Genomic DNA, 16,608 nt, shown 5'->3' on the forward strand with positions numbered 1-16,608 from the left:
GCCAGTAGCCAGTAAAGTCCACCTTAAAGCTGACCTCACTGGCAATGGGAAAGTTTATAAAGCACCCCAACTAAATAGTTCTCTTCCCTAGTGACTACCTTATGAACTATAGCATATCAAACAGCCAAAAGTCCTTTCACAATGGAGTTCTCCCAGAAGGAAAACAAAACAACTTCCTCTTGTCTTCTCTATCAGGGCCAGAGGTGCACAAAACTTGAGAAGAAAAACTAGGGTTACATCTTTGCTTGTAAACACATGAAAAATCACATCAGACAAAGCAAGCAAAAAAGGATTGATTTTTGTTCTTAGCCTGCCTTTGGTGCTTTTTCATCATTCTTGCTCCTTCAAATAAAAAAAGTAAGTTTAAGTAAATAATGAGTAATTTTTGTAAACAATTACTTTTTTTGTCTGGATTAAGCACAATACATCAAGATTCACGCTGAAAGGACAGCAGCAGAAGAAAAGAAGCAGGAGAAGGAAAGAGGAAACTAACTACACATCACTATATCATTTTGTCATAAAAGCATTCTATCACATTTCTACAGCTGATGAGAGTTTAGAACACTAGTCCCAAATAAAGGGCACAACATTGCTCAGTAAGTTTATAACAGCTAGGAAGGAGAGGAAAGAAAAAAAAAAAAAAAAGATTTCACTCACAGGAAAAGAGTAAAAGAATGATCGCCACTTGCAAAACAATCCCCAAATTCTAGTAAATGAAGATGTTTTTGTCCAAATATTGTTTTCTTTCTTTTTTTTTTTCTTTTTTTTTTTTTTAGGGTTTTGGGGTGGGTTTTTTGTTTTGTTTTTGTAGGTTTTTAAGTTGTATCTACAAAGGCTCTGAAAGTTGACCAAACACTGACAAACTCAGCTTTAAGTTTTCCAGTGTCCTGGTTGGACTTCAGTGCTAGCAATCCTGCTTGGCCCAGAAAAATTTATTTTGCCCACACCAAAGTACCAAAGAGTATATGCTATTCCTGCTTAACAGCTGCCACATTACAGCTCCAAAGGACACTGTGATCTGTGGGCATCCCTATTCCAAATTCCTGGGACTTGACACTGGCACTGCATTTCATCAGTCACTGTCAGGGAGGCAATATGGCACCTGTATGCTGCTGCCCCACAAGCCCCTCAAACCAGCACTGGCCAGCAGTACCACTGAAAGCCATATACTATGCCCCCTCTCCTCTACTGTCAGCCATACATATGGGCAGCTGGATTAAAGAACTACCCAGATTTAAAGCATGCATCTAATTAATGGATTTATGAAGCAAATTTGAGCTCATGTCTTACCCAACTCAACTAACCACTGGCAGAATTTCAGGGGAGAAACAGCCAGAGGTAAGAAGTGACCATTCAAGAGAGATGGCTGCAGCACAGCTCTGAAATGCTCCCTGAAGTACAATGTGAAACAGAAGTCCCTGCAAAGTATAAAGTGTAATTAGCTGGAAAGGATGCTGCCTTCCCTCTTCTCTCCGCTGAAAACAAAAACAAAAGCTTGTGCAAAGGTATATACTATCTTCTGCAGAAGACAGAGGGGAAAAGCATTTAATCTATACTGTTACAGCTATTGCACATCTTAAAAATACCACTTAAAGTCAGACCTCCTTTCCGCCCTGTTTTACAGGGATAGTGTGGAACCACTTTCCCAGGTTCACACGTTAAACATTTACTTGAGAATTCAGTTTCACTCCCTGAACTTTCCAGGACACAGCGCTGTCATGACCAGGCAGGTGTGCACGTGCACGCAGATGGAGACAGTGCCTAATGTGGGAACTGGCAGGTCTGGGGACAGCTGATATATTACTACACAAGTAGCATTCATTATTCAAAGTGCCATGGCACTTGCACGCAGGCACAAGCAGAGATCTCTCTCACACTGGAGGAAAAAAACCCAGCAAGTCAGAAGATTTGCCCAATATACACCCTCTGTGGAGACCACAGCATTTTGCTGTAGCCTAGGAATTAGTACTGCAATCTACCTTCAGTTTTCTCTAAAGCAAATGATCAAGTAAAACTTCTAAAACATCACAAGCAAAAGATGAATTTGGAAAAGCTGTTACACTGTTACTTAGACAATACTGTCTTTCATATACATAGATTACTACCCAAACGCTCAATTAATTCTTCAGATAGCCACTTAATTGTTGCAAAATCTCTGCCTCATTCGCCACATTGATTTCTACATCAAATAAAAGCATTTGGCAGAATTGTATTTACCATTTTAATTACCGAATCTAATTTAGATAGTCGTTTTCTTGACTTCATACCAAAACACCTACCGCAATCAAGGCCATTCCTTGGACAAGATGCATGCAATTTGAGAAACCCTATACACTGGTCCTCAAGGATACAATTTTTAAAGAACTACATATAGGAAGGGCTACCCCCACGTGCTTTAACAAGCTAAACATTCACAGCAGCAAACCATACCTTTAATGAAATTTTATGGCAGTTTTATATGGGAAAGAACTGAAGAGACAAGAATTCATCAGCTATGTAAAAAAACCTGTTTATTACTCCTTTAGTATAAAACTGGTTTTCAGGGGAAAAAAAATTGTTTCAGAAAAGTTTTAAATACAAAGCGAGCACTAACGAACTGCAATCATGCTTAAATCAAAATGATTTATGCATGTTTCATTATGTATGCAAGGAAAAAAAAAAATGTAACACATTCATATTCATTTAGCTGGCCACAAGCATTTTGCAGTTTTCTGTACTGAATAGCAGCCAATGAATCTCTCCTGACAGGTGATAGTTTTATTTGCATTTTGAGATTTCTCTCCACTGGAACCCCATTTACTAAAAAGAAATAAAAAATTAAAAATTTTCCTCATTTTGCTGTCTACAGTGAAGTTTGCAAAAGCACGCCTGCACAACTTGAAGTGCTGACTGAAGCACACTCTGCCTTAGGTAACTCAAGTGCCAAAACCAACAGGAAGAAGATATTCTTCTCACCAGCTGGCCCCTATATAATTCCACACACACATTTCCACCATTTCTGCACATATAAAGTCAAATTAATGAGAAACAAATTATTATTTGCCCCTATATGCTAGGTAGCAGAACCTTCAGTAATATTTGTTACCGTTTCCCAAAGCTGTTGCATTTTCAATCCTTTTTTGGAGTTATCCAAGCTTTTTTCTATTATCATGGTCTGAAACATATATTATTCAAACATAGACAAAACTCATGTCACCATTTTTGGAGTTCAGAGGCCTGCTACTTTAAGAAATCAGTACACTGAAGTGAAAAACAGTTAGAGATAGCTGGTACAGATATCCTTTGCTCTACCCTCAATAAAATAACCTCCACCCGTTTCATATTCTCAAAAAAAAAAACTTCCAATTGTGTTCTGGAACTTCCCAAGAACAACATTATTTTCAAGTATGATATTACAAATATTTTCATTAATGCAAACAAAGTTAGTTCTCAGCTTTACTTGCTTGTTTACATCACTGTTCAAATATCTTAATAGATGACAGGATGAAATTAATGTTTGACACATTGCAAAGTAAATGTAGGTGAATCTTCCTTCCTAGAAAATTCAGTGAAACAAAACGTAGTCTTAGAAGTAAAAATCAGCATGAAACCACCATGAAGAGTTATACCAACTAAAAGCATTTTACAGAACAGAGATTTTAAACACAAAAAAGGTAGGGCTTGTCTATCAAAACCTTTAAAACAGTACTTTGCATTTCATTTTTTCTTACACAGTGATATTCTAAAAATACATACTTTTTTAAAAAAATAAATCAGATATTTCATGTATCTTTAAAGTCACATTGTGGCCTGCTTGAAAAGAAAACCCTCATTAACTTGTGGAATAAACAAGAAGCAGAACTATTACAGCCGAGGATCCAACAACACCATGGGTTGCTGGCTCCCCCAAAACAAGTAGTACTGAAGAAAACTCATTTCCAGTAGACATATACATATTCTTTTCTTGATTCATTTACTATGTTAATTATACTTAAATGGGAGCCAATGTTTTCCCCGTGGCCATTAAATCTGTTTTTTTCCTCACCAATACTACCTAGAGTCCCTACCGCAGTCCCCCCAGGCTTCCACCTCAAATGCTAATCCATATGGCAGTGGTTTTAGTTTCCACTTACCCTTCTCTCCCTGAATTTTCAGAGTTTCACAGTGAATCTCCCAATGATCTCCTGCTACATGCCCTACCTGTCTGCTCCACCTGCCAGCCATATAAGAGGTGCACAAATAGCCTTGTAACCAAAGTGATAAAGACACTGATCAGCCCATTTAGTGACAGCAATGAGTGTGAAAGTCAAACTACAAGAAGATTAAATAGAAACACAGCCAGGAGAACCGCAACAAATCTACAGCAACATATGACTAGAATAAATCTTATGTCCAAAAAGGCCACAGAGCAGCAAGTATGTAATTTGCACCATGACAGCACAGACACTACTCAGTCTCTCCTTTTGTTGTTAAAGTCTGCTGGAGACTCATTTATCTAACCTTAACAATGCTGAGTTAAATATTCTGTAACATAAAAATTGTGATGCCACCACCAATACAGAATCCCATCTCTTGGTTACTACACAAGACATGGCACATGTTCCCTATTAGCAAAATTAGCCAACCCTTCCAGCAGCTTCACAGGACTTGCTGCAACTACCCAGAACTCTTTAAGTGTAAGCCTGCATCTCAGTACTTTTTGCATGCAAATATAATAGCATGCAACGCACATGCTTTTGTCAACTAAAAATTTCCAGTTTCCTCAAGGACTTAAGCACTTCATATAGTCTTATGCAGCTCTTAACGTCCTTGACAGAACATTCCTGGGTTGCCCAGTCTGTAAGATTTGTTAATTAAACACTCTCAACCCAAACAACTAGTTCAAGAATTAGATCTCTAGCTTTTGTAAATAAACTGAAGTTCTTGGTAACATTTTAGGGTTTTTTGATCCTGAGTAAAGAATTCTTGCAGACTTTGGAATAAACAACATCTATTTTACCAGGCACTTAAGTCTCCCCTCCAAGCAGTTAAAAATGAAAGGAATGTTGTTTATCATCCCAAAATAGCTCTCAGTTAAACACTAATCATTACCATTGGTGAAAAAGACAATTTCAGTCATATGACATTTAAGGTCTGCCCTTAAGATACTGCGTATTACAGGTCCTCCTTGCCACTGTGTTTTGTGGTTTGACAAGCATTTTAACATTCCTCTTCCCATGATTTCTCAATTTCTCAGTTTCACAAAAATATCTTGCATCTCCTTGGAAACCTGAACACAGCACAACAAAGACTGCTGGCTCTAATGCTTAGAAGCAGGTTAGAAAAAGAACTGCATTCCCTTGCTGGTTAGGATAGGGTTCAGCACTTCATTTCTCTTTACTAATGTATCGAGCAAGAACGTGTCTCTCTCCCCCATTAGTTTTCTTACTTGTCTTCACAGCCATTCACTCAAATCCTATTGACTCCTTCACTACTAACTTGCACTCAGCCTGAGGTTTAATGAGTTTTCTAAGCACCTATGTAGAAAAATGTAAGCAATTTAAGAAGGCTCACAATACCCAAGCAATACTCCACTAAGTAAGCTTCCCCTGCAAAACTGGCAAGAAAGAAGAGAACTACGAACCCATTTGCAGAGCTATTTAAAACTATAATCCTAACCCACATCAATTGCTCTTGCTCAGCACAGGATACCAAAAAACAGCAAACTAATTTCTTTTGGGTTCTGTGCCCATCTGCCACAGCCATAGCCCCTAGTTTGGGAATTGCTGTTTAGATATTAATGGTGCTTCTACTGCCAGCAAACGTTTGCCCCCTAGTTCATCGATCCTGTAATACCACTCCTGTTGGAGTAAGAAAAAAATTTTAAATGATGCTTCTCATTTTGGATGTAGGACTGCAAGAGGAAGCACAAGCACAGCCCTATCCCCAAAAAGGAACTCCACCCCTGCCTTGTAGCCCTGTGTCATGTTCCGCTCAAAGCAGCCCTTCGCTGCAGCGGGTTTAGCCAGCGTTGCCCTTGCAAAGCTACCTTCACCATTACAACAAAACACACACTTCTCAATGAAAAGCTAAAATTCTGAAGGAATTTCCTACGAACTATACATCTTCAGTGGCCTAAGAAAAATTCTCTCACAGGAATCAATGCAGTTTTCTCACGTGAAGCACAGTGGGAAATTTGAATCATCCAGTTACTTCAGTGTAGTTGAAAGTCTTGCAGAGACAGGAACCAGGAATAACAAGCAGCATGCAAGTATCAATATGAAGGGGAAAATCAGGAAGAGTAAGATCCGCCCCCACACCCCAAAGGATAGAAAATGGGGCACATAAATGGCAGAGCAAGAATTTCCTTCCCAAGATTAAGAGAAGTTGTTCAACAAAACTGAAAGCTGACAAGTTCACAATCAACAAAAAGGGATACTTCTTCATATCTCTAAGGAATGCACTGCTGAGGGATACAGGACTGTAAAGCCAAAAGCTTAGCAGCATTAAAGTGGAGAGCAAAAGATAAAATTACATCGTAATAGAAAATATTTAAAAACAAAGAGCTGGAAAAGACAAAAATATCCGAGTTTTATGACACAAGCTGAACTAACAGAATCCCAGAGATACACACCCTGGAGTGTATTATTGTCATAACTGCCTACTGCAGATTTTTTTGCATCATCATCCCAAGCATCTGTTACTACTCCTAATTAAAGAACAGATGGTCTGACCCAACATGGCAATTCCTATGACCCTATATTTATCAGCAGGTGGGGAAATTAAGTTTCAAGGTCTCAAGCAAGCAAAGCAAGATTAACCAAACCAGATAGCTAAATAGGTCTCAAAACGATCTGGTATACGACACTTACTGAAAATAATATTCTTGAAAGATAACGTACGATGTATTTTTCATGGTCTCTGTACAGAGAAAACAGCCTTCCACAAACTCCACCAGATGCAAATACGACTTAACTCCAGAAACACAGAGATTATCAAGCTAATAAATGAATCTTTTTTCATGTAACATTAGTGAAGCATAGCTATTCCAGCTGTACAGTTAAATTTGTGGAAGTGGAGGAAGTCAGCATGTTCTGAAAAAAGCTAGAGGCCATTTTCAGTAGTAATAAGAAAAAAAGAAAATAACACAGGCAAAGAAAATTAAAGCATACAGGCAAAAGTATACTTTCTTTTTAAGTGCAGGTTCAAAAACATGCAAGTGCACTGTGGAAAGCTACATTCCCAAATCTGACAACAGATGAGGAAGACAGCTTGAAATAATTAATCCACACAAGAACAGAATCTGAGTGAGACACTTACTAATCAATAAGGCAATAGCAGCATACGAAAGAAAGTATGCTTCCTTTAAGTGAGTAACGTCCCTCCTTCAAGAAATCTTTCAAGCTTTACTGGTAAAAAGGGCACTTCTGGTAGTATGCACCTGTATGGCTATTTTTTTTTTAATACTCTGCTAGAAAAAAGTTTAAATGGAAGTGGATGTAAAGTCTTATGTTCATGCGTCACAGGAGCTTCTGATGAGACTATGTTCTGAGAACGTGTATATCAACCTCATGAAGTTGGATGGAAGCACTATTATTGTAAGAAAATGAAAAATCGCCCTTTCTACTTAGTCACAGGGAACAAGTTAATACACATGTTCTTAAATTAAGGATCACTTGAGGATACCAAAGCAACAAGGAAGCTGGTTACCAGGGCATTCTCTATGAAGACACCAGGAAGATGCTCTTCAGCCTAACTCAGAAGCAGCCTTCATCTAGTACCAGCAACAGCAGTCAAAAGAAGAGAGCCTCCTTGCAGTACGGGCCAGTAAAGTACCTCTTCAATGGCTAATACAATTTTATAATACTATTACCAAGAGGGGGGAAGTACTTTGAACGTTATATACTAATCTCATAAAATTATCTAAATAAATTCTGTAATTTAATTATCTAATTCTCTAAATAAATTAGATGGATGAGCTGATTTCTTGAACATAGGGAATTTAATGAAAAATCTCCAGGTAATTCATCAAAAGCAAAGCTTATGTCTCCAAGCCATTTGTATGTTGCAGATCTCCAAGACACAGAAAGGAAAGCTACTCTCATACCCATCACTCCTTACCCTACTGGAAACGTGGACATCATTAACCTGATGTTAATGTTCATAAAAATTTCAGCACTTGGGAGTGGGAGGTGGGGGCAAGCCTTTCCACAGTGTTTAATTCAATTTATCTGCCTTACGTAATTTTCACCACAATCCTGGAACCGATAGACATACAGCCATAAACCTGTATGATATATGAATATATATATCCATATATGAATAAAGCCTTAAAATACACTGAAAATTTTTTTTCACTGCCATTTTTCTTTTCAGACCATTGTAGGAGTCATTTATTTTGTCAAACATTCTCCTGATATTTAAAACCTACTTCTAACATAACTAGGAAGTTGTATAGTGCTCAACTTTTGTATGACTGTCACTCTAAAAGTGTGCTGTCACTCATGGGAAACCATTAGATGTGACTGGTTCCAGTCAAACTCCCCATCATTTAGTTACCTGACACACCTCCTAGAGTTACAAATTCTGCATTGGAGATGGTAACTCACCAGCATGCCAGTCAAACAAGCACATTTTACACAATCATTTACCACTGAAGAGCAACTTTTCTACCGTATACAGAGGTTAAAAAAACCCAAACCTAACAAAAATTAATTCCACTGTATGTAAGCATCCCCTTCACGCACGTGTAGTGGGGGGCACACACAGGAGCAGGAACAGAAATAATAGTTTGGCTTGAATCCATTATTTAATTTCATTAACCAAAAAATATTCAAAGATATTCTTAAACATGGAAAAACTGACGTAGAAAAAACAGATCGAATGGTTGTCCAAAAGTACCTTAGGGGAAAGCGAGCTCAATACATACGAATGACAACAATTGAATATACGAAATCATGCTGTACTGACTTAGTTAAACCAATGTCATCCCTGTGCATGAATGCTCTTAACAAGGTTAAGCCCATTTTATCAGTTTATCTTGTTATTTACCAGGAATATTTTTACTTCAGGACTGATTTAATCTTTCCTAATTTGTAGGAAAAAAGGCACTAGATATTCCTATCTCTTTTCTGCTCTGGATTTATGGTTTGATATTCCACAGCATGGACACACAGTTAACTGTGCACCTATACAAGCTGAAGAAAATACAACCAAGTGGTTGCCTACAGATTCTGTATCAATCTAGATATACATGCATTAAGTACTGGATTATGGGATGATATTAGAAAAACAGGCCTGATAATGCCACATTTCTGAAATTATGGAAAGAATTCTTTATTTTCCCATTTCTTGCAGGCGAGTTTAAAAATAGAAAGTAAAAAACCTCAATGCATCCATACCAGAACATGTTACTGAAACTCAAAAAGGGAACTATTGTGAAAAAGCAAGAGCTGTGATTGCAGTCTGGTGCAGAGAGCTATAAGAAAATAGAGACACCTGCAATCATCACAGACTCTCCTTAAACCAAAGTACCTTTTGGATAGCAGATTACATTCTAAACCCACAATAAGGTTTTCAAACTGACACCGTACATCCCAATAACGTACTCCACTGTCCAAGTTCTGAGGACATTATGCCACCTGCAACATCCTCACCCCCTGCCCTCTCCCCTTGAGGGTATCGGTGTAAAAGAAATAGAACGATAGACAACTCGTCAAAAGAGCTAAAAAATAAGAGTTAAGAACTGTAAAACATCATATTTTCCTAAGTTATTTAGGACACAGAAAAGCCCTTTAGATCTAATCAAGAAAAACAAACATCTGCAAAAGGGGAAAAAAAAAGTCTGCAGCATACTCTTTAAGGCAATGCTTATGAGTATTCAAATAAAATTAAAATATGAATCCATAAGGCAATAAAACTAATAAAATGCAATACCAGCCTCATTTATAAATCTTCTGTTTAATTTACAAGTCACTGTGGCCCATCCCTTCTGTTCTTTAAGTGTTCTGAAGTCCCCCTCTTGCACACACCAAACATACTCTCTCAGTTAAAATGCACTGTTATGCTGATGCAGAAATTGTGCTATAAAACTTGCATTTGAAAGATCTTTTTGTATCTCAAATTTGTATTAGCCACAAATGGTAAATTCTATATACTTTTTACAGCACAGTAAAACATAAGTATTGTGACCCGATGCCCACATGAATTAAGTCCACATTTCTAATTTAGCCTACATCTTATTGCATTTGCTACTTGTTAAGGAGGGAACAATTTATGGGTACGTTTTTACCCATAAAAATTTAAAAGGAAGTTCTCCAATTAAAAATATTTGTCCTGCGGATACAGTAACTTTTTTATGTGCACACATGGATAGGGCTATGGTGATACTTTGACAGGCATCTGAAAGACAGTGACAGTTGGCAGACCTTCATGAAGACAAGAAGAAAAAACTTTACAGTGATTTAAAAAAAGAAAATATCCATACAACAGGAGTATTTGGTTATACCCAGTTACACTTGGAATCACACTATAAACTTAGTTGTCATAATACAATACTGAAGCTGCTTTCATTTTCCATAACAATTTAAAATGCTGCTGCTAATCATCAAGGAGGCACTCAAGGTGCAAATGCTCTTACTGAAACCTGCGTTCAGAGTTTGCTATAAATCTGTCATACTCAACTTCTGTAAATATTAAACACAGCTGTAAGCACTGAAAATTTAACGACAGGTAAAGCAGATCCACTCCATAGTTTCTGGAAAGTTTCAAGACTTAATAGGAGGCTGATTGGGAAGAAAATCTTATCAAGATAAATTTCACAATAGCAATTTTTAGTGGCTGTTGTTTCAGATGGGTGTTGGTATATTAGTTGTTACAGAAAAGCTTTCGAATTCCTGCATCTATGAATACATCCCCATTGGAATATGTTTGCATATTCTTAAACACATTCTCAGGACTCTTAACTCATAACACACTCTTCACACAGCCACTCAGTTTCTGAAAAAAACATTGTACTGGCAGAAACTTCTTCCTCAAGAAAATTCTGAGAGAAAATAGTGAGAACCAGCTCATGAAAAACTACCTGCCCTCTTTCAAGACAATTTTTCCACGAAGCCCCAACACAATACCCTTAGCCTCATTTATCAGACACACACACCTAAGGGCACAGCTCTGAAAAGCATCATGGAGATGCAAGCAGATGGGACAGGAGGGGAACATGCACAACCCTCCACTCCACCTGCGACTAGAACATCATGAGCACACACAAAACTAGGTCTACACAATACAAGGCAAAAATAAACAAGGAGAATAATAGCTTAAGTCAAATGGGAGTAGCCCCACTGAGGAGAGGTCAGAGATCAGTTGTCATCCTGCCCCATCTGGGGACCACCCAGACAACTATCAGATGCTTCCAAGTTGACCTTCAGGTTTTCTATTTTCTTTCTTTCTAATTATTTTGCTCAGCATTTTGTAAGAAACATGGAATTATTCCTATCTGTGATGGTGTGCTTTCCCCCTCCCCCCTTCCCTGCTACCAACCTTTACTTCCCTAACTCTGCTCTAGTGATAACCACCAGCGGCGGTTGTAATGGATGTGTCTGGTGATGATGGCGGCATCCACATAAAGTAGATTCTGGGGAGACAGATAACACCACAATAGCCAAGGGCTAATTTGAGCAACACGCCCACCTAACCACTGTGCTGGTCAAGGTCTTACCCAAGCCAAGTTTGAAAGAAGATAACTTCTGTAGTCGGTATGCAAATATGACTACAAGTCAATTACCTTACTCCATAAATATAGAGGACAGCCCAGGGCCCACTGAGCTCTCCTGCATGGCAGTGGGCTGCATGCCAGGATCTCCCTCTAAGTAGGGATACCTCTCAAGGTTATTCCTTAAGGTTGAGATTCCATGCTACAACAGAGTCTTGGTAGCACACTAAACTTCGATATATTATCTAAGGGATAAAAAGGATGGATTGTGCACATACAATCCTTTAGATACAAACCGCTGACCTGGGCTGGACTAAGTCTGATTCAGCTACACCTAAAGTCCCCTCTGAAAAGGAGTTCAGAACACAAGGGGGGGCCTTTCTGAACCTCATGACTCAACAGGAGGGTTTCACTGACAGTTTTGTCTGGCCCTGTCCTCCGTGCAGTAAATAATCAAATGTACCTTGCCATCAAATCCTGTTAAGCCACTGTCACATTTACCATCAGACTTCATTAAGTCACTGTTTTATATCAATAAACATATTGCTGTTTCTCTCAGAAGTACATCATTCCATTCACAGACTATCCTATTGCTCAATTGCATGGTTATCAGAAATACTTTGGTCTACAGAAGATGGACAAGCTCCAAATTCTGCTGCTGGTTCACATGCCAGACCCTGAGAGAAAACACTGGTCAAGCATATGAAAAGAATAGATTTTCTTTAATGATTTCTTTTCAGGTAAATTTTGGGACGTAATCCAACAAGTTTACAAACTGTTGGCTGCCCTCATTCTTCCTGAAGTTGCTCCAGCTAAGCCCATTGGTAACCCATCAAAAAAATTGCTTATTTCTTTATGCCTCCAGTTAAACTGAAATAAAACAGCACAGACTATTAGCCATTCACCTATTCCTCCACACTTCACACTGTTTGTGGCCATTCCCCAATCACTGGCATATTCCTTTAATGTCTTTGTAAGTCTGAAGTTTTAAAAATAAATCTAGTGCATTTTTTTAAAAATCTAAAAGTAACATTGGATGATTAGATGAAATTGCAGGTAAGACAGCTATAGTTGTGAAACTAAAATAGTTCTGGTACCAGTACAGAGTGTTTACGTAAAGCAAGTGGAAGAAGGAAGCTCTGCAGTTTATTGGATGCACTGAAATCAAACCTTCTATCAAATCCTCTCCTAGTTAAAGTTCCTTCATATAAATGATGCCCTATAACATCTGAAAACCAGATCACTTGAAATATTATGAAATCCTTTTATATCAAATATGAGCAATTAAGCCATAACTAAGGCTTCACAACTTTTTTTGTCGCTAATGATATGCTGTGGGGTTTTTTTAGATGGGACAAAAGGTCAAAGGTTTTGTGTTGAAGACTTCAATATCTCACTATTATTTGCTGGTTTTACCATTGAGAGGTTTATGCAGTAAGCCATCAATATTTGTCATTCATTCTGAATACTGAAAAGCCTGATAAGAATTTTAAAATTTGAATTGTGTAGAAAGCAGAGGTCACAACTGACATTTTTGTGGTACCACCACTATGAATACCAAATTCATACACCTGCCTTCACAACCACAGGACCAGCTCCCTCTCAAAGGATAGCTTGTACAGCTAGTCCTTCCCCCCCCCCCCCCCCCCCCTTTGAGTAGTCTACAGAGTGATTCTGATTTTGAGAGGCAAGTCCTTATGGATGCTGCACAAAGTGTTCAGTTTAATTAGTTTTGTTATTTATATTACAGTAGATGAAAATCCTTCTTATTAACAGATGAATACAAGGGCCTGCTTTTAGTACAAGACAAACATTCCTCTGTTCTTTTTCTACATGAAACTTAGTATAATGAACAGCCACTATTCATTTACTTAAAGAAATGGCTCATTCACCCAATTCTTTCCAAACATTAGCACATGTACAAAACCACAGTTGGGTAGAAGTTGTTAGTAAAAGGTAGGAACAGAGTACACAACTGCAGGTGTTTCAATCCAAGTAAGCAGCAGCGCATCACCAATCCATTACCACTGTATTTCCCAAGACTCACATTGAGATCTGTCTTCCCTCTCACACTGTAGCTGATGGGAAAGCAGGGCTGCTTCTGGCTTGGCTCAAACCTTTGCAATAATCACCCAACTCAATACCCCCCACCCCACCCCCCCAGTTTAACAAGCCAAACAACCTTCTGTGCCCTTTTTCTCTGTCCCACCCCAATCCCTGTAACTCTAGCTGAAGCAGCTCTGGTTCTGTCTAACTCAACTCCTCACTGCCAAACTCTGGCCCTACTTGTCTCCTCTTCCACTCAGCTCAGCATAATTTTTCCTTGCTTCCAGAAAGGAGAAGACAAAGGGCTGAAGAGCAGAGAAGGGAAAACCCTCCTCCAGTGCATGCTGCATGTCCTCAGTAGGCTCATCTTACAAAGAAATTGCTGTTTTATCAGATAAACACTGTAATATTTCCAAGAGACCACAATGGGGTCCTAACAGGAAGACTGTTCCATGAGCATATAGCAACTGGGGAAACAGGAGATGCCTGCATCACAACACAAGCACACAAAGGGAAATAATTATGGCACTACACGTACTCTTAATTTTTAATAGCCACGATTCAAGAGAATTCAATGTTTCATCTGAATAGTCTCCTAAAATGTGCTGCAGCACAGGATTTCTGAGAATTATTTTAAAGTGGAAAAATACACAGCTGTATTCTCCTGGAGTTTCATATTTTTCTGCAGTGAAAAACAATGCTGATTGGATGTGTCTTAGTCTCAAGCTGTCTAAAAGCAACCCCATTGATCTACGCAATCAGTTGTTAGGGACAAAAAAACATATTGACATGTACGAGGCCCACAGGGACTGAGCTGGGGTCCATGCTGAGCCCAGGGCAGCAATCTGACATTGCAGCTTCAGCCCAGTTGACGGCCTGCCACTGCCAGGAACAAGGAGACCGAATCCTCCCATTTCCTCCATTCCTGGCCTACAGTCATCTCCTCGTGTTACACAGTCAGCTTCCAAACCAGTAGAAAACTAACCCAGTAAGAAACACTAAATCAGTCTTCCCTATACTGAGATCATGCAGCAGATCAACTTAGGTTAAGTGTAAGAACTAGGGAGAGGGTCAGGAGAGGGAGCAGGAGCAGAAACAAGACCTCAGTCTTCCAGGGTACTGCTTACCTGTAATGCAGAACCACCAGCTGTAATTTAAGTTTATGGACATTTTCAATAAACTTTACTACATCCTAAAGATATTAGGAATGTGTGTACATCTTCAAGTTAGAGGAAAAAAGCAAAACACAACACATGTATATAGAAAACTCATGGCTCAACTAAATTGAAATTAGCCTGTGTTACAGCACTCAAAGGAATGTCTCCTTGTGAGGGCAAAATAAAGTCTACAGGTCAACTTATCACACAAATTCATATTGCATAGCTACTTGTAAAGCTGTTTATTTCCCTGAAAATGTGTGTTTCTAAACTGAGGAGAAGAAAAAACTCTCACAATTCCTCTTACTCAAGCTGAAGCAAGCTTTGTTACACACATGCAGTCCTTTATCCACACTGTACCACGTACTGCAAACACCATCTCAGTAGCTGCTGAGTACTGCTGACCTTATGCTACAGGTTTCAGAACAAAGTTAAAGACAAAACACAATGTCTAAGTAACTGATTAACATACACAATGCATCCAGAGTGTAAAAATCAGTATTTCTAGAAAACAGAAGCTTTGAAGACTGGCCTTCACAGTATTCTAAAGTAGTAAACAGTTCTTTGGCAATCCCTGTAAACCCCTGCTTCCACAATTCAGTGTTAATAATGGATTTAAGTGCACATGAAGATCTCACTGGGCACCTGTCTCCATCTTCATACATCTAGATATTTGCAGATCTAGTTAGCCATAATCCTGTAATGATCTAACTAGTTCTGAGACTGTTGGCAAACCAAGTTAAGCAGGCAGCTCAAGTCCCTCCCTTTTCCTTCTGCTCAAAATCTGTAACCAGAAAAATAAATCAGTCCTTTAACTCTTCTTGAATATGATTCTTACAATCCATAGTGGAGCTTTTGGCTTTCATTTCAGTACTTATTCCCAAAACACAGCTGTAAAGTATAAAAATCAATTAATAATGTTTTGACAGAAGACAGCTCACCCAGACACTACACAGGACAGATTTACTATTCTCATAATTACATAAAACCTTCAGAAATCTCCAGAGACTTGTTTTTCACAGATGTTGACAGAGAAAAGTACTGCCTTTATTATCACTGTCTAAGCTTATAATGGAAGTATACCATGCATTTCAAATGACCAAAGCCAAAAAAGGAACTTCCTCTGAGCATCAATCATTATTCTCAATTATGAATCAGGAAGATCATATTATGTATTTAAACCATCCAGTTTTTAAATTGTTCAGACTTCTCTGCACACCCACATTCCTACGAATGCATTCAACTAATTCATATTATTAATTTTATGATCACAGGAAAGATCTCCACTTACAGAAAGATGGTTCCTCTTGGAAATTTCACAGGCATTTGAAGAAGGGCACAGAAAAATCTCTCTTCAAAGATGCAGCAGCTGGCAAAAATAGAGACAAAACGAAACAAAATACAGATAAAATATTTCTATTCAGAGTTGACTAATTTCAGTTCTAGATAGGCAGTGAGCTGGAGAACAGTATTGCTGGAAAAAAAAAAACCACCTTCCACTGAGAGCATCTGCCACAAAAATCTCAGCAGTATCAAACAGCAGTACTTTCATAGAATGGTCCAAAGCCATCCAGGACTTCTTAAAACCAAACATTTATCTGCATTTTCCCTGTCCTCAGAACCTCCTTTTATTACTCATTCCTGCACACTGCACATAAATCAAAGTCCTCCCACCTTTCCTTGTCCCGTTCCCTCCTTCTTCTTCTTTCCCTTTTTTTCTTTTAAACAGTCTCT

General features: G+C 38.5%; 1 protein-coding gene across 14 annotated transcripts in view; it reads right to left on the minus strand.

Annotated features, from left to right (window-relative positions):
* Positions 1 to 16,608, minus strand: part of SIPA1L1 (signal induced proliferation associated 1 like 1) — a 220,904-nt gene that overhangs the window by 118,145 nt on the left and 86,151 nt on the right. For 11 of the 14 annotated variants that reach the window (XM_055715526.1, XM_055715528.1, XM_055715522.1 and 8 more), the window contains one exon: positions 16,166 to 16,243. The exons of 2 other annotated variants lie outside the window; for them this stretch is intronic. The gene's annotated coding sequence lies outside the window, so the exon portion shown is untranslated. Of the gene's footprint in view, positions 1 to 16,165; positions 16,244 to 16,548; positions 16,568 to 16,608 lie in introns of those variants that run through there. One more of the 14 variants, XM_055715532.1, reaches the window with a different exon arrangement.

Source organism: Falco cherrug, chromosome 7 (assembly GCF_023634085.1).
Source record: "Falco cherrug isolate bFalChe1 chromosome 7, bFalChe1.pri, whole genome shotgun sequence".
In the NCBI taxonomy this organism is placed as follows: Eukaryota; Metazoa; Chordata; class Aves; order Falconiformes; family Falconidae; genus Falco; species Falco cherrug.